This window comes from Mobula birostris, chromosome 5, assembly GCF_030028105.1.
Source record: "Mobula birostris isolate sMobBir1 chromosome 5, sMobBir1.hap1, whole genome shotgun sequence".
NCBI lineage: Eukaryota > Metazoa > Chordata > Chondrichthyes > Myliobatiformes > Myliobatidae > Mobula > Mobula birostris.
In genome coordinates, this window is record NC_092374.1 from 55872868 (window position 1) to 55899277 (window position 26410).

Consider the following 26410-nt stretch of genomic DNA (forward strand, 5'->3'; position numbering starts at 1 on the left):
GCATCTATTCTCAGGATGTGGCTTTCCATTTTAGGACATCAGTGATGTCCTCCCTCTTCAAAGAACAGAGTTTCCCTCCCTCTACAGTTGATACTCCCCTCATCCGCATCTCCTCCATTTCTCATACATCTGTGCTCACCCCATCTTCCTGTCATCGTAATAGTGATAGGGTCCCTCTTTCCCTTATCTATCAACTTCCGCATCCAACACATTATCCTCCGCAACTTCTGCCCCTCCAATGTGATTCTACCACTAAACATATCTCCCCCTTCTTCTCTGCTTTCAACAGGAATCGCTCCCTCTGCAATTTCATTGTCTATTTGCCCCTCTCCACTAATCTCCCTGGTTCCTTAAGGTTGTTGTAGCCGGGGGGGGGGGGGTTGCGGTGGGGAGGGGGAGGGAAGCGGTGGTAATGGAGACAAGCTCCCACTACCTGTTACACGTTCCCAATGGCATGCGCCTCAAATAGCCTCTGACATCTAAGTCTAGCTCCTGGCCTTCATGTGTGGCTTGGCCACTAAGCTCAGTGGAACCTTTTCTACTGACAGGAGAAGGGGCAAAGTTGGGTTACTGATGCCTTAAAACCAGTCACTTCAGGCAGGTGGGGCTCATCAGCTGTGGTTGGCAGATCATCTAGCAGATCGAAAGCTCTGATAACAAACCTCCGCTGCCTTGCGGCTATACTCACTTATGAGGAAGACTTCGGGAGCGAACTCCAAGGGAAAAATCTGGAGCTGGAGTCCCTAAGTCCTATGTTGACTTCAACACTGACTGGCAACTCTATGACGCTGCTGGTACCAAAATGTATCGGTCTCTGCTATTCTTTTGGGTTCATCAAATGCATAGAGAGAAGGAGCTTGCTACATGGACAGTAGCTTGTTCTCCATGTCATACTGCCCAGGTTTGTGTATCAACACAACATCCACAGTCGAACGTGACCGATGGAGGACTCAGTCACTCATCTCCCACCCTGCAGGCAACCTAAGTGCTACACCTGCCCATACACCTCCTCCCTCACTTCCACTCAGGACCCCAAACAGTCTTTCCAGGTGAAACAACACTTCACCTGCGAATCTGCTGGGTTCAGTGCTCCCGATTCAGCCTCCTCTACACTCGTGAGACCTGTTGTAAATTGGGGGACTGCTTCGTTGATTACCTCCACACCATCTGCCACGAGCAGGACTTCCCGGTGGCCAAGCACTTTAATTCTAATTCACATTCCGTTTCCACCGTGTCGATCCATGGCCCCTTGTGCCAAGATGAGGCTGCCCTCAGGCTGGAGGAGCACCACATTATATTCCGTCTGGGTATCCTCCAACCTGATGGTATGAATATCAACTTCTCCTTTTGGGGAATGAAATTCCCCCCACCCCATCTTTTCCTCACTCTGACCTATTACTTCTTTTTACCTGCCTATTACATCGTCTTGATCCCCTCCTTCTTTCCTTTCTCCTATTGGCCACTCTCCTCTCTTATAAGATTCCTTCTTCTCCAACCCTTGACCTTTCCCACCCACCTGGCATTATCTATCACTTTCCAGCTAGCCTCTTTCCCCTCCCTTCACCTTTTAATTCAGAATCTTCCCCCTTCCCTTTCAGTCCTAAAGAAGGACCTTGGCCCAAAATGTCAACTGTTTACGCTTTTTTGTAGATGCTACCTGACTTGCTGAGTTCCTCCAGCATTTTGGTTGTGTTACTGTAGGTATGCAGCCCGACTGATTTTAATATATCTTAAGTGTATGATTGCTTAATTCATAGAATACCTAAAGCATCCCATCAAGAGTAGAACCACTCTAATTGACATGGACAGCTGGAGCCTACAATCTATTTCTGATCAACAACCTTCTGATTCTTTGGAAGCAGCTTCATTTAGTTTCAGACAAAGGACAAAACCTGAACAATCGAGGAATGGTAAGGGAGACCCTACTTAACATCAATGTGGCACTCAGCCATACTCAGCTGCAGGAGTTTGCCAGAGTGGCAACCCAGGCTGAAACATTCATGATCTCCTTGCTTCCATCATGAGACTTAAGGTTACGATGTTTACTGCTGACTGCCAACAAAATGTTAACAACTTCTCAAACAGATTTGCATTTAGTAAATCATTGACCGTATTTATTAATGGGAAGATTAGTGGTAAGTAATGTTCTCAAAGTAAAAGAGCCAAGTGACAACCAATTCCAACAAGGAAGCCCAAGCTTTTTCACATGACTTTCAATGATATTTTCAGCATTCAACTTCTCACTATCAACACCATAAGGAGTCACTACTGACCAAAACATAATTTGGTCAACATCATAATTAGTGCAGCTGCAGGAACAGATCAAGGAGTGGGTATCTTAAAATGTGATGCACTTCCTCAAAACTGATAGTTTTTTCTGCCATTTGCAAGTCACAAGTCAGGATAGTAGGAGAATTTTCCGCACTTGCCAAGATCAGCATTACACAAGATGTACAATATCATTAGGAATTATCAGAATAATACAGTCTGTCACTGATACTCCATCCACCGTAAGCACTCATTCCCTCCACAATCAGCACACATTGATTTGCAAGCTTAATAGCTCCCTTGAAGAAGTAAGACATTAAGGGAAGAGAAGGCTGTAAAGCTAACTCATATTGTGTGACAGGGGTTCCGTGTCAGTGCATAAGTGAAGTACCTACCCTTCTGCTCACTCATAGGGAGAGCGGAATCTGTGGTTCCCGAATCAGCAACCGCAGGGCACACAAAGTCTAAGAGGAATCTTCTATCCCGAGGGACTGCCCAAGAAGGAGAAAATTCACCTGGAATGAAATATTACACTAAACGCCTGGTAAAACATTACCTCAAACATCAACACCAAGCCCCCAGTTCCCAAGGTTCTGCTTTTGCTGAGACAATCTTTCTAACAAGCCAGTCACTCAAAAGGATTACTAATTAACATTCCAAACATCAGCCTTTTCCTTTAGAATATCACCTCCAGGTGGCCATGCCAAACAGTATGATTATAGTAGGAATAAGCGAAAAAATGGATTGATATGAAACACCTGATAAGGTGGATGAGAACTAGGTGGAGGAGAACAAAATTCCACCAAGAAAGGGAACATAAATCAACTAAAACTGTAGTAGGAAACACAGCAGAATGTTAATCACGGCTGGCATTCAAAATTTTCAATGTATTCACAGATAATGAGTACCCTCCCTCCCACATCAGAACAATTAGGCTTTGAAACTTCAAAGCGTAAAAGCTTTCATTTGTATCCTGGAAACCATCAAGGTTAAATTAGGAGTTTGTGATTCACAGATTCTTTGACACATCCGAAGTGTTAACAATAGAGACAGAGATGCTGGAATCTGGAGTTATAAATAATTTGGGGGAAAACAATGAAGCAGCGTTTCTCAAACACTGACAAGTCCTTTCCTCTCACAGATGCTGCAAGTCATTGAATTTCTCCAGTTGATTAGTTGGTGCTCCAATTATCCATGGGAACTAGTATACATTCACACCATGCACTGATACACAGATCTGCAACTGGATCTTCAATGTCGAGAGACCACAGTCAGTGAGGATTAGCAATAACATCTCCTCCTTGCTGACAATCAGCATGGACACATCTCAGGCATTCGTACTGAACCTAATGCTCTGCTCTTTCTATACTTAAAACTGTGGCTAGACACAGTTCAAACACCATCTATAAAGTTGCCTAATGACACAAAGTGTTGTCGGCAGAGTATCAGATGGTGAGGAAGAGGCATACACAAATGAGGTGGACCAGCTGGTAGGTGGTGTTGCAGAAACCTTGCATTCAATGTCGGTAAGACCAAGGAATTGATTGTGGACTCCAGCAATGAGGAGTCAGGAGAATGTGCAGCAGTTCTCAACAAGAGGTCTGCCAAGGACAGAGTGGGCAGCTTTAAGATTCTGAGTATAAACATTTCAGAGAATCTATTCTTGGCCCAACATACTGATTGAATCACAAAGAAGGCACTTCCTTTGCTATACTCCATTCAGCTTTTGAGATTTGGTATGCCAGCAAAAAGTCTAGCAATATTCTACAGATGTAGGGTGGAGAGCATCCTGACTGGCTGCATCACTGACTGGACTGATACAAACTGCAGCGGGGTGTAGACTCAGCCAGATCCATCCCTGCATCGAGTACATCTCCAAAAGGTGAAGGACATGAAGGACATGTGCTCTTCTCATCACGGAGGAGATGCAGAGGCTTGATGCAGATCCATACTCAAAGATTAGAAATAGGTTTCTTTCCCTCCATCATCAGATTTCTGAACAGTCCATGAATCTGTGAATACTACTCCCTATCTGGCTCTTTTTGCACTGTTATTTATGCATGTATGTACCTCTTTTATATATTTTATTCTAACATTATAAGTTTTTTATGTATTGACTGTCCTGCTACCACAAACTAACGGATTTTACAACATAAGTCAGTGATAATAAACCTGGTTCTGATTCTGTTACAAGTCACGAGAAGCTGCAGAAGTATATGCTCAGTGCAGCCAATGCAAAGGGTCTGTGGAAAAGGACCACAGTTAAGGGAGACTCTAGACACTGGGGAAACAGCCAGATTCTATGTGACAGCCTCTCAAACATGCCATAAGACCATAAGACAAAGGAGCAGAAGTAGGCCATTCGGCCCATCGAGTCTGCTCCACCATTTTATCAAGAGCTGATCCATTTTCTCCTATTTAGTCCCACTCCCCTGCCTTCTCACCATAACCTTTGATGCCCTGGCTACTCAGATACTTATCAATCTCTGCCTTAAATACACCCAATGACTTGGCCTCCACTGCTGCCCGTGGCAACAAGTTCCATGGATTCACCACCCTCTGACTAAAAAAATTTCTTCGCATTTCTGTTCTGAAAGGGCGCCCTTCAATCCTTAAGTCATGCCCTCTCGTACTAGACACCCCCATCATGGGAAACAACTTTGCCGCATCCACTCTGTCCATGCCTTTTAACATTCGAAATGTTTCTATGAGGTGTCCCCTCATTCTTCTAAACTCCAAGGAATACAGCCCAAGAGCGGACAAACGTTCCTCATATGTTAACCCTCTCATTCCTGGAATCCTTCTAGTGAATCTTCTCTGTACCCTCTCCAACGTCAGCACATCCTTTCTTAAATAAGGAGACCAAAACTGCCCACAGTACTCCAAGCGAGGTCTCACCAGCACCTTATAGAGCCTCAATATCACATCCCTGCTCTTATACTCTATTCCTCTAGAAATGAATGCCAACATTGCATTCGCCTTCTTCACTACTGACTCAACCTGGAGGTTAACTTTAAGGGTATCCTGTACGAGGACTTCCAAGTCCCGTTGCATCTCAGAACTTTGAATTCTTTCCCCATTTAAATAATAGTCTGCCCATTTATTTTTACTGCCAAAGTGCATAACCATACACTTTCCAACATTGTACTTCATTTGCCACTTCTCTGCCCATTCTTCCAATCTATCCAAGTCTCTCTGTAGACTCTCCGTTTCCTCAGCACTACCGGCCCCTCCACCTATCTTCATATCATCAGCAAACTTAGCCACAAAGCCATCTATTCCATAATCTAAATCATTGATGTACAATGTAAAAAGAAGCGGCCCCAACACTGATCCCTGCGGAACACCACTGGTAACCGGCAGCCAACCAGAATAGGATCCCTTTATTCCCACTCTCTGTTTCCTGCCAATCAGCCAACACTCTATCCACGTATGTAACTTTCCCGTAATTCCATGGGCTCTTATCTTGTTAAGTAGCCTCATGTGTGGCACCTTGTCAAAGGCCTTCTGAAAATCCAAATATACAACATCCACTGCATCTCCCTTGTCTAGCCTACTTGTAATTTCCTCAAAAAATTGTAATAGGTTTGTCAGGCAGGATTTTCCTTTAAGGAATCTATGTTGAGTTCTGCCTATCTTGTCATATGCCTCCAGGTACTCTGTAACCTCATCCTTGACAATCGACTCCAACAACTTCCCAACCACGGATGTCAAGCTAACAGGTCTATAATTTCCTTTTTGCTTCCTTGCCCCCTTCTTAAATAGCAGAGTGACATTTGCAATCTTCCAGTCCTCCGGAACCATGCCAGAATCTATCGACTTTTGAAAGATCATCGCTAATGCCTCCGCAATCTCCACAGCTACTTCCTTCAGAACATGAGGGTGCATTCCATTTGGTCCAGGAGATTTATCTACCTTTAGCCTATTCAGCTTCCTGAGTACTTTCTCTGTCGTAATTGTGACTGCGCACACTTCTCTTCCCTGCCACCCTTGAGTGTCCGATATCTTGCTGTCTTCCTCAGTGAAGACTGATGCAAAATACTTGTTCAGTTCCTCTGCCATCTCCTCATCTCCCATTACAATTTCTCCAGCACCATTTTCTATCGGTCCCATATCTTCTCTCACCTGTCCTTTACCCTTTATATACTTGAAAAAGCTTTTAGTATCCTCTTTGATATTATTTGCTAGTTTCCTTTCATAGTTAATCTTTTCTCTCTTAATGACCTTCTTAGTTTCCTTTTGTAAGCTTTTAAAAACTTCCCAATCCTCTGTCTTCCCACTAATTTTTGCTTCCATGTACGCCCTCTCCTTTGCTTTAACCTTGGCTTTGACTTCTCTTGTCAACCACGGTTGCATCCTTTTCCCACTCAAAAATTTCTTCTTTTTTGGAATATACCTGTCTTGCGCATTCCTCATTTCTCGCATAAACTCCAGCCACTGCTGCTCTGCTGTCTTCCCCGCCAGTGTCTCTTTCCAGTCAACTTTGGCCAGTTCCTCTCTCATGCCACTGTAATTTCCTTTACTCCACTGAAATACTGACACATCAGATTTCGGCTTCTCTTTTTCTAATTTCACAGTGAACTCAATCATGTTATGATCACTGTCTCCTAAGGGTTCCTTCACCTCAATCTCTCCAATCACCTCCGGTTCATTACACAATACCCAATCCAGTACAGCCGATCCCCTAGCAGGCTCAACAACAAGCTGTTCTAAAAAGCCATCTCGCAGACATTCTACAAATTCTCTCTCTTGAGATCCAGTGCTGACCTGATTTCCCCAATCTACTCGCATGTTAAAATCCCCCACAATTATCATAACACTGCCTTGGGAGTATAGTTTAAAAGAAAGACACATTGCATTGGAAATCAACAATCATAACAGAATCTGTACAGGTTACAGTTCAAAGTTTTAAGCAAATTTTATTATCAGAGTACGTATATGAAACCACATACAACCCTGAGATTCATTTTTCTGCAAGAGTAGTCAGCAAATCTATAGAATAATAACTTTAACTATGAACTTTTCCAATGTAAACCTTATTATTCTTCCAGTTCAGTCAAATTATTTGCATCTGAGACACAAGAGATTGCAGATGCTGGAACCTGGAGCAATGAAGTATCTGCTGGAGGAATTCATTGGGTAGAGTTGTAGCAACACACATCAAAGTTGCTGGTGAACACAGCAGGCCAGGCAGTATCTCTAGGAAGAGGTACAGTCGACGTTTCAGGCCGAGACCCCTCGTCAGGCTGCGTTCACCAGCAACTTTGATGTGTGTTGCTTGAATTTCCAGCATCTGCAGAATTCCTCGTGTTTGGGTGGAGTTGTATCTGGTTTATTTTGAGCACCAAGCAAGTATCTAGTTTAAAAAGGAAACACGAGTGGCTTTGATGCATTGTAAGCTGGATATATTGGCTTGATGGCACTATGAATGTTAAGAAATAAATATACTTTATTTATATTAGATTTCCTGTGTATATTTTTATGAACATAGTTTATCTTGAAATGGAAATGCTGTTCCAAAACAGCAACCAAACAACCCCCAACCAGTAAGGTCCAGTAAAGAACCAGAAAAGAAGAAACAGAAGTGGTTTTGTCACATTGTAAGAGAGCATATCTAGTTGTTGAAAATAGAGTAAGTGGTGTGCTGATTGTGCTTAATGTGCATATATTATGAAATTAATAAAAATAACTAGACGTAAATGTTTACTTACCTATATAATATGTCCTTCCCCATGAACTTGCTCCTATGTGAATATTAGATCTGAGAGCAGCTCATTTGCTTGATGTCCTAATAGGAAGTGCTGGAGTTTGAGGATGGCTTGCTTTCATTTCAGTTCTCTGGGTCCTGTCTGGGATGGCTTATGAGGCCAATGTAGAACCCATTGACTTTGACACAGGGAAAGGTGGTGGAAAAGTGCAAGTTCAAGTTCAAATTCAATTATATTTCAACCATATATGAATACCCATGGACACTGCCAGATGAAGAGGTGTTCCTCCAGGACCAAGGTGCACCAACAATCACACACAACACAAGGCACATATAAGATACCATCACATACAATCGCAAAAAAAAAATATATGTCTCTCGGCCAAGTCCATGGATGTTGCCGACAGAAGCAAGCTCGCAGCAGTTTGCAGATGAACGTAATCCAGCTTGCTTTCCACGGAGCAAACATTGGAGTAGAGCAACAATGGGTATGGCCAGCCCCCAATCCAGCATCCCATCCACACCACACCTCCTCTGGCATCTCCCTTCCCCCGCGCCCCCCCCCAGTTGGCTGCAACAGGTGAGCTCGCGGCACGAGTCCTAGTCCTCGCTACAACTGAGGCCACACAGCTCCCTCACCGTTGGTCTCACCAATAAACCAGTAAACCGAACCTGCAGCATTTTACATTACCACTGTCCAGTAGGGTCTTGCAATCTCAAGAAAAGTGTCCAAAACAACAACAATCTGTTAGACTGATCATCACCTTCATGTCTGACTCTGAAGTCTTTTTGTAACACCGTGCAAATCCATGAGTTGTATAGGGTATATGGGATTCCCGCCAATATTTTCATGGAGCTTCCATGTCTTCCAAGCTTCCTGCACTATCACAGATGGTCTGCTTCCAGCTTAATGGATGATCAGATAGGGCCATGGATGAGTGACATTGTTCCATTTTTTTCCCCAAGACAGTCTTGAGAACATCCCTGAAGTATTCTTTTTGTCCTTCTGGATGAGCAAGTCCAGGAAGCACAGAAGTTTCTCCCACCCTGCCAACATTATACATCACTGTGAAGGGAGCTGATGTAACCCTCAGGCTTGCCCAGCTTGTGTTTGTCTAGGGGAAAACAGACTCCGGCCCCGCCAAACTGAGAAATTATGTTTGTGTGGATGCTGTGTAATGTACCGTCCAGTTACAAACCCACAATGCAAAATATCAGACAGCACACCATATGCAACTAAATGATTGAACTTTATGAATCTTAATCTGAATATAAGGTTAGTAATGAAAATTTTAAAAAGGGCCCAATTCAACAAAAAGTCAACAGAGCACATTGGAGCTCACTCAGTTGCCATTCTTCCACCATCGGTCTCCTCCGAGCGTCGCCGACCTTCGGACCCTCAGATCCCAGTTCACTCCGTCCGGTGGTCTACCAGCTCTCTCCACATGCGTCTTCCCTCTTCGTCACTCCTCGACAAAAGACCACGAAAAACATTCTTCCAGATTCACAAGGCAGAGCAACAATCTCTGATTGGCTAATATGCATACCACAATCCTGTTATCTCCAGCCATAAACCAAACATGCTACAGAGAAACTGTTACCTCAGCAGTGAACATTACAGAGAAGCCATTACATTAGCAGTAGATGCTTACAACGCGTTACACTGGAATGAAGTAAACTTTTATCTTCAAAAATAGATTGCTGTGCACTAGAACATACAATTAGGAGATGATTCAGTCCACATGTTCAGTTCACAAAGCTCCACATGTGAACAAGGCCTCTATGTTGTAAAACTTTCACACGAACAGTCAAAGTAAGACTTACCCCTAAAATTGGCTAGACCGCACAACTACTGAGCGCCTGCCTTTATCATTTTGAAAAGGTAGACAATCTAGTTGGCACCAAGGGCAGACAACATCGTGAACAACTGATAGAATTGCTGCCTCACTCTGACAGAGTCGAGGGTTCAATTCCAGCTTCCAGTGCTGTCCGTTTGGAGTTTGTCCATTCTCTCTGTGATGTGAAGGCTTCCCATGTGGGAAAGTTTCCTCCCACATCCTACACACTCTTAGGTTTCTGGGTTAATTGACCATATCCCATGTCTAAAAGCTTTGGAATAAGGCCAATCACCACCTGATCAGCACTGGGCTTTCCAATCACAATTCCCACTGAAGTACTTTGACGGCCAAACTTTGAAGCTAATCTGACTTGTAATAAATAATCTTTTAAAATGTCACTAACTTTAACAAGGATTTAATAGCAATAGAAATAAATCACACTGTGGAAAATTCTAAAAAAAATTAAAAATATAATGATAAAAACAAGAAATGTTCAAATTAACTGTTTCTTTAAGTAATTCACGTGAATCTTACTTTGCTGATCTACAACCAGTTTTCTCCATTGAAACATATGGAGTTGTTCAAAGAGTACAGTTGTCTAACCTGGCCAAGGTTCAGTTGGCAGATTGTCCCAGCATAATTCCAGGAACTTGTTGCCCTGTCAGTGGAATTTGTGCAGAGCGTAAAATCCAAGGCCAATCAGTAAATTGTTAGTGATGATTGAAAATTGAGGCCATTAATGGTGGGAGCAGAAAATTGTAAAGGAAGTGAACACAAAAGAGGTTTTCACATTTAAAAGAAAGTCTAAATATAGTGATAGAATTCTTATAGTCATTGGAAAGGCTCTGTAGATATTTTTGACAGTATGAATCCTTTGCTGTGAGAGTAATTCTAAATATTAGAATAATATAAATATTACATAGGCAGATGGAATTTAACACTGAAATGTGTGCGGTGTTTCACTTTGGGAGGACAAACCATGGTAGAATTTAGACAGTGAATAGTTCGGTAATGGGAGTGTGGTAGAACAGAGGGATCTGGGAATACAGATCCATAATTCCTTGAAAGAAGCATCACAGGTAGATAGGGACATAAAGAGAGCTTTTGGCACATTGGCCTTCATAAATCAAAGTATTTGCACAGGAGTTGAGATGTAATGTATAAGTTGTATAAAAAATTGGTGAGGCCTAACTTGGATTATTCGGCTCTCCTACCTACAGGAAAGATTTCGATAAGATTGAAAGAGTGCAGAGAAAATTTACAAGGATACTAGTGGGATTCGAGGACTTAAGTTACAGGGAAAGGTTGAATAGGTTCAGGATTTTATTACCTGGAGTATGGGAGAATGAGGGGAGATTTGATAGAGGTATACAAAATTATGAGGGGTATAGATATGGTAAATGCAAGCAACTTTTTGCTACTGAGGTTGAATAAGACCAGAACAAGAGGATATAAGTTAAAGGTGATGGTGAAATATTTAAAGGGAATCTGAGGGGGTGGGGGCAGCCTTCTTCACTCAGATGGTGGTGCAAGTGTGGACAATCTGCCAGCAGAAATAGTGGATGCTGGATTGATTTCAATATTTAAGAGAAATTTGGATATGTACATGGATGGGAGGAGTATGGAGGGCTATGATTCTGATGTGGGTTGATGGGAGTAGATTGCATAACAGTTCGGTGGGGACTAGATGGGCCGATGGGCCTATTTCTGTGCCTTAGTGCTATATTGCTCTATGAATTTATTTATCACATGTACATTGAAACATGGTGTTTGCCTCAATAACCCATGCAGTCTGAATCTGTGCCATGCTTCTGGTGTCAACGTAGGTTGCTGACAACTTACTATCCGTAACCCCATATGTTCTTGGAATGTGAGAGCAAACTGGAGCACCTGGAGGAAACCAATGTGGTAACAGGGAAAACATACAATCTCCATATAGATAGGAGCTGGAATTGAACCCCAATCTTCCTATTGTTGGCACTGTAAAGTATTATGCTAACTGCTATGCTACTGTGCCATTGCAATGCAATCATAATGGTGAAATTCAGATTCTGACCCTATTCAATATTGCACAACATAGTGGTGTTTTGCATTGGATGAATGACTGCAGATACTTTGCTCTATGTGGAACTTCACAGCCTTTCCCCAGGAAGGAGGGGAAGACCAAGAATAAGATTCATTTTCTCATTTAATCACAGCAGTGAGACAGGATTTCTGATGGGAAATGATACCCATATACACCTACTTTCAGGTACAGTTATTACATTTAAGAGGCATTTAAGTGAACAATTAAAAAGGAAAGGCAAAGAAAGATATGGACATACACAAAAATAGGATCAGTGTAAATGGGCAATGGCATTGAGGTGGAGATGGTTGAGAGCTTCATTTTCTTCAGTGTAAATGTCACCAATAACTTGGCCTGATTCAGCCACGTAGGCATTGGCCAAGAAAGCGTACCAGCACCTCTAACTTCATCAGAAAGCTAAGGAAATTTGACATGTCCCCTGTGCCAGTGACCCTCTCCAATCTTTACAGATACAGCATAGAAAGCATCCTATCCAGATGCACCACAGATTAAAGTGGCAACTGCTCTAACCAAGTTTGCAAGAAATTGCAGAGTGTTGTAAACTCATCCCACTCTATCATGTAAATTAGACTCCCCTCCACAGAGTCTATGGAGTATTGTCTACACTTCTCTGTCCTGAAGAAGGGTCTCAGCCCAAAACATTATCTATCTATTCATTTCCATAGATGTTACCTGACCTGCTGAGTTCCTCCAGCAGTTTGTGTGTGTTGCTTTGGATTTCCAGCATCTAACTAATGTATTAATTAGTTCTACCCATATAACTAATTAGCCTCCTGAGTTGTGATGTACTTATGTTCGGAATGATCTGTCTGGATGGAACAAAAACAAAAGCTTCTCACTGTAACTCAGTGACAATAGTAAACTAATTCCCAGATTGCATGGATATGGTGGGCTGAAGGACTTGTTTCTATGCTGTACAATTCTAATACTCCAAACGCTTTTATCACACATGAAAGCAGTCCAACACAAGTAGAGTCATAAGTGTGTGGGATGGTTCTGTGTAAACTTCTTGATGTCTTTCATTCCAAGTTTTCCCTTAAGAAATTCTAACTGCTGAAACATTTCTGCCAGTCATTGGCCTGGAATCTCAACTCAATCTTAACCAGATATATGTAGGCCCTGAAGATACATGAGCTTTCCTTTCTGGTAAGAGGTAGCCAGCTTCTGTTTAATTAAGGCAGATGAGCAAGTATTTTAAGAACTGGAACTGGATGGATCCCCAAGGATTTCAGATAATTAATTGTTGTTGGCATGTAATAAACTATTCCTGTAGCAACAGCTGAGAGCAGATGTGCCACTAAAGATGGAGCTCCACTATCATTATCTCTTTGAAACATCAAACATTTACAAAAGATTATCATTAACTCTGATAGTCTTGTTTAAATTCAGTTTCCTCTGTTTGTTTTTGCCTCTTTAATGTTTCATGTATACTTTTGGTTGAAATTCCACAGGGATTTGACTGGATTCCTGCTCTGAACTTCAGAGAGACTTTGGCCAACACTTCCTAGAGTGTAGTCAGAGGCCATTTCCATCATTTCTCTAGTGTTTTGCTTTTAATTTCATTGAAGTTGACTGAGAGATTTAATTTGGTGGCTCCAGGAGAGAATACAAAGGATATTGAGCAACAAGGAGTTTAGTTTATTTATAAAACACTTAGTAGAACTTCTACTTGAATTATAATGATCAAAGCAAACAATAATCCCAGAAGTATTGCAGACGCCTTTTCCACAATGTGAGTGCATTCATATTTTGAGGAATTGTTCTGCATAGATTAGAATGCCAGACAATGGCTATTACTCAATACATGGGAAAAAGCAGCACGTTCCCGCTTACTAAATATATCTTGTTGAAATCTGGTGGAATGGTACAGAACAACAAATTCTCACTCACCGGAAGCAAAACCAAAGAGCTGATTATCGACAACAGATGGAAAAAGGAAGATTCTATGAGCCAGTTCTCATTAGGGGAATGGAGGAGGAGAGGATCAGTAGTTGACATTTCTGAGAATCTGTCCTGGGATCAGCATGTAAGTATCATCACAAAGAAGTCATGACAGTGCCTCTACTTTCTCAGAAGTTTGTGTAGATTTGGTACATCACCAAAAGCTTGACAAACTTCTACAGAGTGGAGAATATCCCTAACAGTGCCCAGAAATGGAAAAGACTACCATTAGTGGTGAATATAGCCCAACTCATCACAGGCAAACTGTCCCCTAATATTTACTGTCATAACAAAGCAGAATTTATCATCAAAGACCCCTACCACCAAGACCATGCCCTCTTCTCACTTCTGCTATCAGGCAGGAGATACAGAAGCCTTAGGCTCCACACGAACAACTTCAGGAACAGTTATTACCCTACAACCATCAGGCCCCTGAACTGGTGTGGATAGCTTTATTCACCATTACCCTGAATTGATTGTATGACCTACAATTCACTTTCAAGAACTATTTCCAGCTCACGTTCTCACTAATATTTTTATTTGTACAGTTTGTCTTCTTTTGCACATAGGTTGTTTGTCATTCTTTGTTATGTATAGTTTTTCATAAAATACTACTATATTTCTTTGTTCTTGTAAATGCCTGCAAGAAATTGAATCTCAAGTAGTATATGGTAACATATACATACATTGTTAATAAATTTAATTTGAACTTTAAACATTGTTATTTAATGCAAGAAATAGCCATCAATTGACCAGTTAGTCCTGTATTGCTCCCAGTATTTGCCTCTACTGATCACAACCTATTGTAAGCTATTTTTCTCTCAAGACCCTCTTTGGTTCAGGCTGATCGGAAGTGCACTGAGAGCGGTAAGCGTAAAGGAGTTGGGGGATTGCTGTTCTGGTTAACAACAGATAGTGCAATCCTGGTCGTATTACGATCGAGGAACGTGCTTGTAGCCTGGATATTGAACTTTTTGCTGTTGGACTCCGGCCATATTCCACCGAGATACAACACTGGGCGTCAGGGGAGGTTGTTCCTGCCTGTGGCGATCGAACTTTGCAGCTCCTCCCATGGAGGGTCAGACACCCTGAGCCAATAGGCTGGTCCTGGCTTATTTCTGTCTGGTATAGTTTGCATATTGTTGTTTGATTGCTTGTGGTTTTTGTATTTCTATATTTATGCTCTATTCTTGGTTGGTGCAGCTGTAATGAAACTCAGTTTCCCTCGGGATCAATAAAGTATGTCTATGTCTAAATCTCATGGCTTTAAACCACTAAAAAACTTCCACAAAAACTGTTGGGCCTTCTTCATTCCCACCATCACTCAAACCTTCTACACACATCCTCAGAGCCTCCCTCTCCTCAAATCTGTGATCACCTATAATCATCCTTGGCAATGATACCTATTACCTCTATGAGAAGAAACATAAGCTGTTTTATGGAGACACAAAACATTGCAGGTGCTATAGTCTGGAACAATCATGAACAGCAGGTGGAACTCAGCAGGTTGGGAAGCATCTGGGATGTGAAGAAGGGATGATTAATGGTTCAAGTTGAGACCCTGCTTCATCAGGACTGAAAGAGTACACTTGGTCCCTTTGTGTCGGATCTCTAACCATCCCACCACCTCCATAAAGTGCTGCCTGACCTGCTGAATTATAGAATCATAGAGAAATAAATCATGGAAACAGGCCCATTGGTCCAATTTGTCCACGGCAAACGTAATGCCCATTAAAGATAGTCCCATTTGTCCGCATTTTACAGGGTTCTGAGTTGGATGATCAGCCATGTTCATACTGAATGGCAGTGCAAGCTCAAAGGGCCGAATGGCCTACTCCTGCACCTATTTTCTATGTTTCTATACAGAGAAAATTTACTAAGATTTGCTGGGACTTGTGAATCCGAGTTATAGAAAAGGTAGAATCAGGTTAGGACCTTCTATATTCCTCTAAACCTTTCCTATCCATGTCTTTTAACTGTCATTATTGTACCTGCATCAACTAATTTCTATAACAGCTCATTCCATATATTACCACCCTTAGTGTGAGAAGTTGCCTCCCAAGCCATTTTTTAATGTTTTGCTTCTCCATTTAAATATCTTGTTCCCCTTCCCTGGGAAAAAAAAGACTTTATGCATCACACTATCTGTAGCCTTCATGATTTTATATATCCCTACAAGGTCAACCCTCAATCTCCGATGTTCCAAGGAATAGTGCCTGGTCTACCCAAACTCTCCCTACAACTCAGTCCCTTGAGTCCTGGCGGCATCCTTGTAAATATACTCTGCACCCTTTACAGCGTAATAGTTATGTGTGCTCTCTTGTGTAATTCCATCATTCATCTTCAAGACTAGTTACTTGCACTGGTCTTCCTAGCCCCTGTATCACAGGAGGTCTCTTCAACTTTCCCCAATTCTATCAGACTTGTGAACCAATCACTCCTTCAAGTCAGCCAATTTATTGTCATGTGCACAAGTACGGCAATGTGCAGCATAAAGAAAACTTGTCTGCAGCAACAGCACAGGAACGAAGGCGTAGACAACACACAGAAGGAGTCTGTCATGATGAAAGCACTCCAGTGGCTCTACGTTAGTCTTGGAGATTCTGTATGTCACCAAGTTCCTATGGATGTATGATGGACTGTTTGCATCACAGCATAGTATGAAGTCTCCAATGCACAGAATTGCATGGAGCTGCAGAGCGATAGACTCATCCAGTTCCATCACACGCACTATCCACTCCACCACTGAGGACAGCTTCAGAAGGTGGTGCCTCAAAGGACAGCATCCATCACTAAGGACCCTCTTGCAAGCAAGGACCTTCATTGGTCCCAGGCAGGGTCCTTAGTGCCATAGAGCACCACAGCACAGAATGAGCCCTTCGGCCCATCTTGTCTGTGCCAAACTATTTATCTGCCTAGTTCATCGGATCATACCCTCCATACCTCTCCCATCCATGTGCCTATCCAAATTGCTCTTAAATATTGAAGTCAAACTCGCAACCACCACTTCAGCTGACAGCTCATTTCACACTCTCACCATCCTCTGAGTGAAGAAATTCCAACTCAGTGTTCCCCTAAACACATCTCCTTTTACCCTTAACTCATGACCTCTAGTTCTAGTATCTCCCAATCCCAGTGGAAAAAGCCTGCTTGCATTTACCCTATCTATACCCTCATAATATTGTATACTTCTATCAAATCTCCCCTCATTCTTCTGTGCTCTAGGGAATAAAATCCTAACCTGTTCAACCTTTTCCCTATTATTCAGGTTCTCAAGTCCTGGAAACATCCTTGTAAATTTTCTCTATGCTCCTTCAATCGTACTGACATCTTTCATGTTGGTGACCAAAGTTGCAAATAATATGCCAAGTTAGGTTTCATAAAATGTTGACACAACATCCCAACTCCTGTGCTCAGTACTTTGATTTCTGAAGGCTAATGTGCCAGAAGTTATCTTTATGACTCTATCTACCTGTAACACCACTTTCAAGGAAATGCGGTTCTGTGTTCCCAGATCTCTTTCCTACCACATTCCCCAGTGCCAATTTACTCCCTCATTTTGAATGCCAAGCAACTGAAGCTTCCTGACCAACCTCCCATGTGGGACCTTATGCTAAAGTCCATGTAGACAATGTCCACTGCTTTGCTTTCATCAGCTTTCCTGGAAACTTCCTCAAAAACACTTCAAGATTGAACATAGAACATAGAACAGTACAGCACATTACAGGCACTTCGGCCCACAATGTTGTGCCGACCCTCAAACCCTGCCTCCCATATAAGCCCCCACCTTAAATTCCTCCATATACCTGTCTAGTAGTCTCCTAAACTTCACGAGTGTATCTGCCTCCACCACTGACTCAGGCAGTGCATTCTACACACCAACCACTCTCTGAGTAAAAAGCCTTCCTCTAATATCCCCCTTGAACTTCCCACCCCTTACCTTAAAGCCATGTCCTATTGTATTGAGCAGTAGTGTCCTGGGGAAGAGGCACTGGCTATCCACTCTATCTATTCCTCTTAATATCTTGTATACCTCTATCATGTCTCCTCTCACCCTCCTTCTCTTCAAAGAGTAAAGCCCTAGCTCCCTTAATCTCTGATCATAATGTATACTCTCTAAACCAGGCAGCATCATGGTAAATCTACTGTGTACCCTTTACAATGCTTCCACATCCTTCCTATAGTGAGGCGACCAGAACTGGACACAGTACTCCAAGTGTGGCCTAACCAGAGTTTTATAGAGCTGCATCATTACATCGTGACTCTTAAATTCTATCCCTCGACTTATGAAAGCTAACACCCCATAAGCTTTCTTAACTACCCTATCCACCTGTGAGGCAACTTTCAGGGATCTGTGGACATGTACCCCCAGATCCCTCTGCTCCTCCACACTACCAAGTATCCTGCCATTTACTTTGTACTCTGCCTTGGAGTTTGTCCTTCCAAAGTGTACCACCTCACACTTCTCTGGGTTGAACTCCATCTGCCACTTCTCAGCCCACTTCTGCATCCTATCAATGTCTCTCTGCAATCTTCGACAATCCTCGACACTATCTACACCACCACCAACCTTTGTGTCATCTGCAAACTTGCCAACCCACCCTTCTACCCCACATCCAGGTCGTTAATAAAAATCACGAAAAGTAGAGGTCCCAGAACCGATCCTTGTGGGACACCACTAGTCACAATCCTCCAATCTGAATTGGTTAAACGTGACCTTCCACGCACAAAGCTATGTTGACTATTCTAGTCAGTCCACGTCTACCCTTAGAATGCCTTCTAATAATTTACCCACTACTGACGTCAGGCACGCCAGCCTATAATTTCCTGGCTTATTCTTAGAGCCTTTCCTAAACAACAGAAAAACATTAAGTGCCCTCCGATCCGCCAGCACCTCACCCATGGATAAGGATGATTTAACTATTTCTGCTAGTGTTCCTCTAATTTGTGCACTAGCCTCCCAAAGGGTCCCAGGGAACACATCACATCCTGGGGATTTATCCACCCTAATTTTCCTCAAGGCAGCAAACCCCTCTTCCTCTGTAATCTGTATAGGGTCCTTGATCTCACTGCTGCTTTGCCTCACTTCTATAGACTCTGTGTCCATCTCTCGAGTAAATAAAGATGCAAAAAATACATTGAAGATCTACTCCATCTCTTTCGACTGTATGCATAGGTGACCACTTTCACCTTCCAGAGGACCAGTCTTGGTCCTTGCTGTCCTTTTGCTCTTAATATTTTTGTGATTCTTCTACAAAAGGTTCAAAGATTAATTTTATTATCTAAGTATGTATGCAGAATACAACTCTGAAATTTGTCTTCTCCAGATAGCCATAAAATACAGAAAACCATAGAAGTTGAAAGAAAGTCATCAATTCTGCACCCCTCAGCATGAAAAGAAAAATAAATAAAAACTTTCAAACTCCAAACACTGCCAAGCTGTCCCTCGCACAAAACTAAGAAATCACCCAAACCCCTGGCCTGCCAATCAGCAACACAAAAGCATGGGCAAGAACATGAAAAAAAAACATAGAACCGAAGGAGGCCATCATGAACTGAAGCCCAATCCATAAATCTCAGAATTTTGATAACATCTCAGTGAGCATTGGGACCCTGCAATCTCTCCAAGAGCATCGGGAGCTCAGCAGCCTCACCAAGGGAAGTGACACAAACCAACGGCCTCTCCGTTGAAGCAGCGGCTCCTTCGTGGACAGTGACAAGAACGCTGAGAGAAGCGACTCAAACCAGCTGGTTTACCTTGTTTACTGGAGAAACCTGATTCCATCTTTAAGGTGTCCTTATTTCCTTCTTAAGTGTTCTCTTGCATTTCTTAGACTTCTCAGGTACCTCATTTGTTCCATCCTGCCTATACCTGTTACGCACTTGTTTCTTTTTCTTAACCAGAACCTTAATATCTCTCGAAAACCAAGGTTCCCTAAACCTGTTATCTTTGCCTTTTATTCTGATGGGAACACGCAGACGCTGTATTCCCAAAATTCCCATTTGAATGCTTCCCACTTACCAAGTACACTTTTGCCAGAAAACAGCCTGCCCCAAACAACATTTGCCAGATCCTTTCTGATACCATCAAAATCAGCTTTTCTGCAATTTAGAATCTCAACTTCCCAATTAAGAACCTTATAAGCCTCTTTTGAACACTCTCCATTTACTTTTTGATAATGGGAAAACAATTTGCAGAAATTGGGGCAAGTCCGGGGTGTATGGGGTGGTTTGGTCCTGACTAAATATCAGGAAATGCCAATAGCGATTATATAGCTTCTACCACCCAAGGCAACTCCACCTTCACGTAGGACTTAGGTCCGGGTGCACCCTGTCTCACTGAAGGAGCTTTGTCTATGGCGAGTGTTTGGCGCCAGAAAAATAACCAGACCACTGGTGGTGGCATCATTGAAGTCTTTGGCAGCAGGGAGATGGATCCCAGGCTTTGGTGGAGGATTGTCTTTGTATAAAAGCAAAGGTTGGGTGTCGTCTTGTGTATAATTCCCAATGGCCAATTGGGAATACCAGTAGAGGTCAAATGCTCTAGTTAGATGAGCACTGCGGCAACGGAAGGCAATGGCAAACCACTGTTGTAATTTCTGCCTAGTCAATCATGGAAAGAAACAAAAGAAGGGAACCAGACAACAGCGTGAATGGAGTTGATTCTAATCAACAGAACAACACTTCGCTCGGTAGGGGTAGTCATGTGCTGCAGGTGACACCAGACCGTCATCCAGAGACTGTAAGCAATAGGGAAAGGCTAAGGGTAGCAACATAGAACATCCATGCACTTTACCAGAAAGGAAAGTTGGACAACACATTAAATGAAATGAAAAGGTTGGAAGTTGATATCTTAGGCCCATCAGAAATTAGATGGACCAAGAATGGCAAATTCACAAAGAGAGTTCTCTGATAATGTACTCTGGAGGTCAACAGCATAGGTATGGAATTGAAATTATTTTAAACAGACAATTATCAAAATGTCTTATGGGATATTGGGCGATATCCGACCGGCTGTTTTTAGCTAAATTAAAGGGTAACCCTTTTAACATTAGCATAATCCAAGCCTATGCGCCAACAAATGATGCGGATGAAGAGGATATCAACAAATTTTATGAAGATCTCGACAGTGCTTATGAGCAATGTAAATCTCAAGATATAAAATCTGGTCATGGGAGATTTTAACTCCAAAGTTGGACAGAAAAGGGTTGATAACATCATAGGACCATTTGGATTAGGGGAGAAAAATGAAAATGGAGAAAGGTTTACTGATTGGTGTGTCAGAAACAACCAAGTGATCACCACGTAGATTGTGTACTTGGATTAGCCCTGGAGTTAGAACAGGGAATCAAATAGATTTCATTACCGAGTGCACGCTTTAGAAATAATGTCACAATTTCTAAAGCCTACCCAGGAGCAGACTGTTGTTCAGATCACCATCCAGTAATAGCTACCATTAAAACAAAATTAAAGAAACTGAAAAGTGGAAAGAAGAGAAAGATGTATATGTTGGGAGATCTTTAAAATGATAACATACTTAAGCAACAATTCAAAGCACCTGTAGAAGAACACCTCAACGAAAATGTAACAACACCTATTTGGGACAGATTTAAATATGCTATACAGCAATCAGCAGAGGAGATAATCCCAGTACAAGAAATCCAGCACACCAACAAGGGGTGGACAACCCAAGAAATTCTAGATCTAATGGGACGAAGAAGGTTAGTTAAGAATAATGAAGTGCAATACTGAGAGCTGGACAGACAGACAGACAGACCAGACAATTGTGCAATATTGCAAAGGAAGAATGGTCGAATCAAAAATGCAATGAAGTAGAAGGCCATATTAACAGCAGCAAAGAAAGGCACAAGAAAATTAAGGAAATTACTGGAAGTAAGGAAACTTCCTCTATAGGATACATAAGATCAGCAGACGGATCCATACTAACAGATCCAGATAAAGTATGTGAGAGATGGATTCAGTATATAGAGCAGCTTTTTGAGGATAATAGGCACCCTCATTCTGGCCCCCCCATTACCAAAGAAGGAATAACTAAAGCAATGAAAAGCATGAAACATGGTAAAGTCACTAGAACTGATGAAATGATACAAGCCCTAGAGGATCCAGGCATAGATATTCTTTTTGAACTGTTTAATGGCATACCTGAGTCTGGTGTATTGCCTGACGATCTCTTCAAATCAGTATTTATAACTCTGCCAAAAATTCCTGGAACTATTGACTGTGAAAATTATAGAACAATCAGACTTATGAGTCACATAATAAAGATTTTGTTGAGAATTATTCTAAGTCGAATTAAAAACAAGGCAAGGCCAGAACCTTCTGAACTGCGAAATGGGTTTATTGAGGAAAGAGGAACTAGGAACGCAATTTTCATACTACAAATGCTTTCAGAAAGGGCAATTGACTATCAAAATGATGCCTTTTTATGTTTATTGATTTCACTAAAGCACTTGACAAAGTGCAATATGAAAAATTATTTCAAATTCTCGCTAAACTAAGCATTGAAGGAAGGGACCAACAACTGCTTCAAGATTTATATTTGAACCAAATGGCAGCGGTAAAAATTGATGATAATATAAGCAGTTGGACTAAAATTCAAAGAGGAGTTAGACAGGGATGCGTTGCCTCACTGGAACTATTTAATATCTATAGTGAAATGATTCTCAGAGAAATAGAAAACCTAGATGGGATAAAAATTGGAGGTGTTAACAGCAACAATATGAGATATGCAGAGGATACCACCCTAATAGCAAGTGCTGCAGAAGATCTACAAATCCTTCCAGACAAAGTAGTACAAACAAGTGCAGATTTTGGTCTAATCATCAACTGTAAAAAAACCAAATGTATGGTAATGTAATCGGGTGACCGTCGAAACTTATTCAGTATTGCTAAAAGTGCACTTAGGCATCCATCTGGGTAATGCTAGAATAGTTGTCTGTGCCTTCAAGTGGAGATGGTGATATCATTACACACACGTGGGATAGTGGGGAGACCATTTTGTTTTCTGCTGAAGATGCTGGTGGGGTGTTGGAATTGAGTTCCTCCCAGAAACTGGGCATGGTGAGGAAAAGTGAGCGTTAATTGACGATACCCATGCAAATTTGTTTATTCTTGTTGGCGAATCCAGAGTATCAGTAATTTGACATGTTTTACATGTGGATGCTTTAGATTTCCATGAGTGAAGAAATCAACGTTGGATAGCGTGGCTTATACAAAGTTCCTCACCAGCCAAGTAGGTCAGTCTCCCTGTAATTTAACTACCAGGCAATACCTTGTAAAAGTTGTGCCAAAGTGAACCTTTTGTCTAACTTTATTGTATCATGACTGTGCATATAACAGCGTAACATAAACGTTTAGTTGCTGTTCGGAAGTTCAGCACGTGTGTACTAAAAAGTAGTAGATATCTTAGATGAGATGTATTCGCTTACATTTTTGTTGCTATGTACAAGATACAGGTTTGGGGGATTCTAATGTTGCTTGTATTGTGTTCCTTCAGAATTGCCACTACTGCATTAGTACGGTATTAGTTCTGTATTAATTTTGGGCCGTTTGCTTATGTAAAGGGTGTGAATCGGAAGTTAAACTGAGATTGTAACGGCAAGAACTAGTGGTAAATTTGTTCATTTTGTTTTGAGACCCTCTTCTGGCACTTAAACATCTAAAACAGATAAAGGAATTAAAACCTAAAAAAAGTATTTGTTGTCCTGAGTGTGTACTTTTCCCCAGGCTACAAAAGTAATATCAAAACAGCAGGATACTCCCAACTGCCAATTGTACATCAGCAACCAAGAAATTGAACAAAAGACCAGCTTTAATTACCTTGGTAGCTTTATATCTCAAGATGCTAGAAGTAAAGTAGAAATTAAAAGAAGAGTTGTCATTGCCAAAACCAACTTCCAAAAAATGAAACCCATTTTACCATCAGACACATTTCTATGACAACAAGGCTTAGGCTACTAAATTGTTACATCTGGTCAATCTTGCTGTATGCTTCCGAAACATGGACTAAACACCAGAACTCCAAAGAAACTTAGAAGCAACAGAAATGTGGTTTCTTAGAAGAATGCTGAAAATATCATATAGAGATAGGGTAACTAATGAGACTGTGCTCCAACGTGCCCATACAAAAAGATCTTTAATGAGAACATTAAATGAGAGGAAACTTAAATTCCTGGGCCATGTCATCAGAAAGGGAGAAATAGAATGCCTTACGTTACAAGGCCGTATGCCTGGGAAACGCGGAAGACGAAGGCAAAGAAAGAAATATATGGACACTGTAAAAGAAATAACAGATCTAAATGTGCGAGATATCATTGATGCCGCGAGGGATCATTCGATGTGGAAAGCATGTAATGCGCAAGGCACATGAAGAAGAAAAAGAGGGACAAGTCTAAAATCTAATGCCGTAACACCTGAATCCTCCCTTCCTTAATAAATTTGGCCGTGTTGTTTAACAATATTTTTTGATCAGCACAACCACTGCCACCTGCTCCAGCATGGTAGTCTGATGCTATTACAGCTCGGGGCATAAGAGTTCGATTCTGACCTCACCTGTACATCCTCCCAGTGAAATGCATGGATTTCCTCCAAGTGCTTCGGTTCCTTCCCACAGTCCAAGACCTAGCAGTTGGTAGGTGAATTGGTCATTGTAAACTGTCCCGTGATTAGGCCAGGGTTAAATCAGAGGTTGTTGGGCAGTGTGGCTCGAAGGGCCGGAAGAGCCTGTTCCATATTGCATCTCAATAAATAGCATAAGTAAATACTCCTCTGCTTTAAATGACACAGGCTGACTTTAAGCAGCTCGGGGCTAAAAGGAATCAACTCCTCGAAGCGTCAGCCTCCTGCTAATACAGCCAGTCAAGCTGGGTATTGAAGAGAGTGTTCAGCACCAAGCTGGCGAGCTGCCTGCATTGTAATCAATGGAGGGTGTTAACCATGTCTCGTAAGCCCACCAACCCACACCCCCCCAACTCCCACATCAGTCCCAGGGGCTATCAAATTTAACCCCCAGCTGCAGACTAATCACTGTTCTTTGTACATAAAACTATAAACATATAGCTTTTAACTTTATCCAAATTACACAAATTATACTACGGTGCAACATACACAATGCAACAAGGTTGTATTCCTCAGTGACAGATTTATAGTATGGCCCACCAAACCATCGAATAAAGCACTTCAGTTGAAAACAACACAAGTGCTACTTAATGTGACATGGGTAACTACTTAAAATACCTTCAGTGCACACACAATCGAAAAAACAGTTGATTAAATACTTGTCATTCAGCTCACTCGGAAAGTAGCTATTAAATAAACCTTCTGTCTTTCAAAAGGATTTCTACAGATTATGTTAAAAAACTCACAACCACAACAAACAATGACTGATTAGTTTCAGAATTAGTACTGCTGAAAAAAAATAAAACTCTTCCACCCCATGATATTACTTAGCTTCCCTGTTGGTTTTAATCTTAGTGATACAGAATACCTTTTGTCATCCAACTTAAAGACAAACTTTTATTAGCGAATATTATTCAAAATTTTTACCTGTTACAACAGTTCTTCTGTAGGAGCTTCCTCTCCAGGCCACTTCAGAGCTTGCAGTGTGCATATGCCAAGTGGAAAATTGAAGCTCTTTTACATAGCGTTGCTTATCAGAATGCCTTGTGGCTGAGAGTAATAACTGTGTGGGGCCTCCCTTAAGAGGTCCCTGGTTTAAAGAGCTCATGTAACCGGAAAGGAGTGAAGATAAACAGCAAAACTGCAGATCAAAGCACCTCCCAGCTTTGTGCGTTCAGAACTATGACAACACCTTCATGGCTTTACATCAGGGTAGTAGTAGGGAGAGTCACTGCTTTTCATCTGATTAATGATGCAATGTAGAGCAGGTTTATGGGTCGTGAAGAACAGACAGCATAACTGAGACAGCTGTGTTTTGTATGTTTTGTAGAGATTACCACTTTGTTTGGTCTATGTCAGAATTCCATTGAACAAGCTTTTTAGCACTTTCACCAGCATACAGATCACAAAGTATTTAGATCTTTCTTTGCTTTTTGTACTTTTTAAGATCAATATTATTTTGGAGTCAGCTGCTACAAGTATCACCACATTTCTGCCTTTCTTGACCCACCATCTTCCCGAAATACAGTTAAATTTTAATTAATTCCCAATTAAATCCTTCTGATAAAAGTCATTAATAGGAAGATTTTTTGCCATTTACTATCTGTTTCACATCATTGCATATTAATCTAAATGAATGAGCCTTTAATATGGATGTGGATCACAATAGTCATGTTTCTTTTCACTGTGATGCTGGGTTTGTGCCAGGTTTGTGTTACTTGCTCACAGAAATTAATTCTGCACTCAGCTATTGCCACTCGTCCTCTTCACTGGCTGCACACATCAGCAGGAGACCTTGTATCATAAGTAACACACTACTTAAAGCCAGCCTGCACTACTTTCTTTCCTTTCCTTTCTTTTTCAATCTTTTTATTAGTTTCAACATCATACACATTACAAAAAATAAGTACAGAACGATTGGGATTGTATTAA

General features: G+C 41.6%; 1 protein-coding gene across 6 annotated transcripts in view; it reads right to left on the minus strand.

Moving 5' to 3' along the window:
* The window catches only part of frem1a (Fras1 related extracellular matrix 1a), a 179769-nt gene extending 154206 nt beyond the window's left edge, over positions 1-25563 (minus strand). For 5 of the 6 annotated variants that reach the window (XM_072258037.1, XM_072258035.1, XM_072258038.1 and 2 more), the window contains exon 1: positions 25406-25563. The gene's annotated coding sequence lies outside the window, so the exon portion shown is untranslated. Of the gene's footprint in view, positions 1-2663; positions 2784-25405 lie in introns of all 6 variants that reach the window. The other variant, XM_072258036.1, reaches the window with a different exon arrangement.
* Positions 25564-26410: the final 847 nt, after the last annotated feature.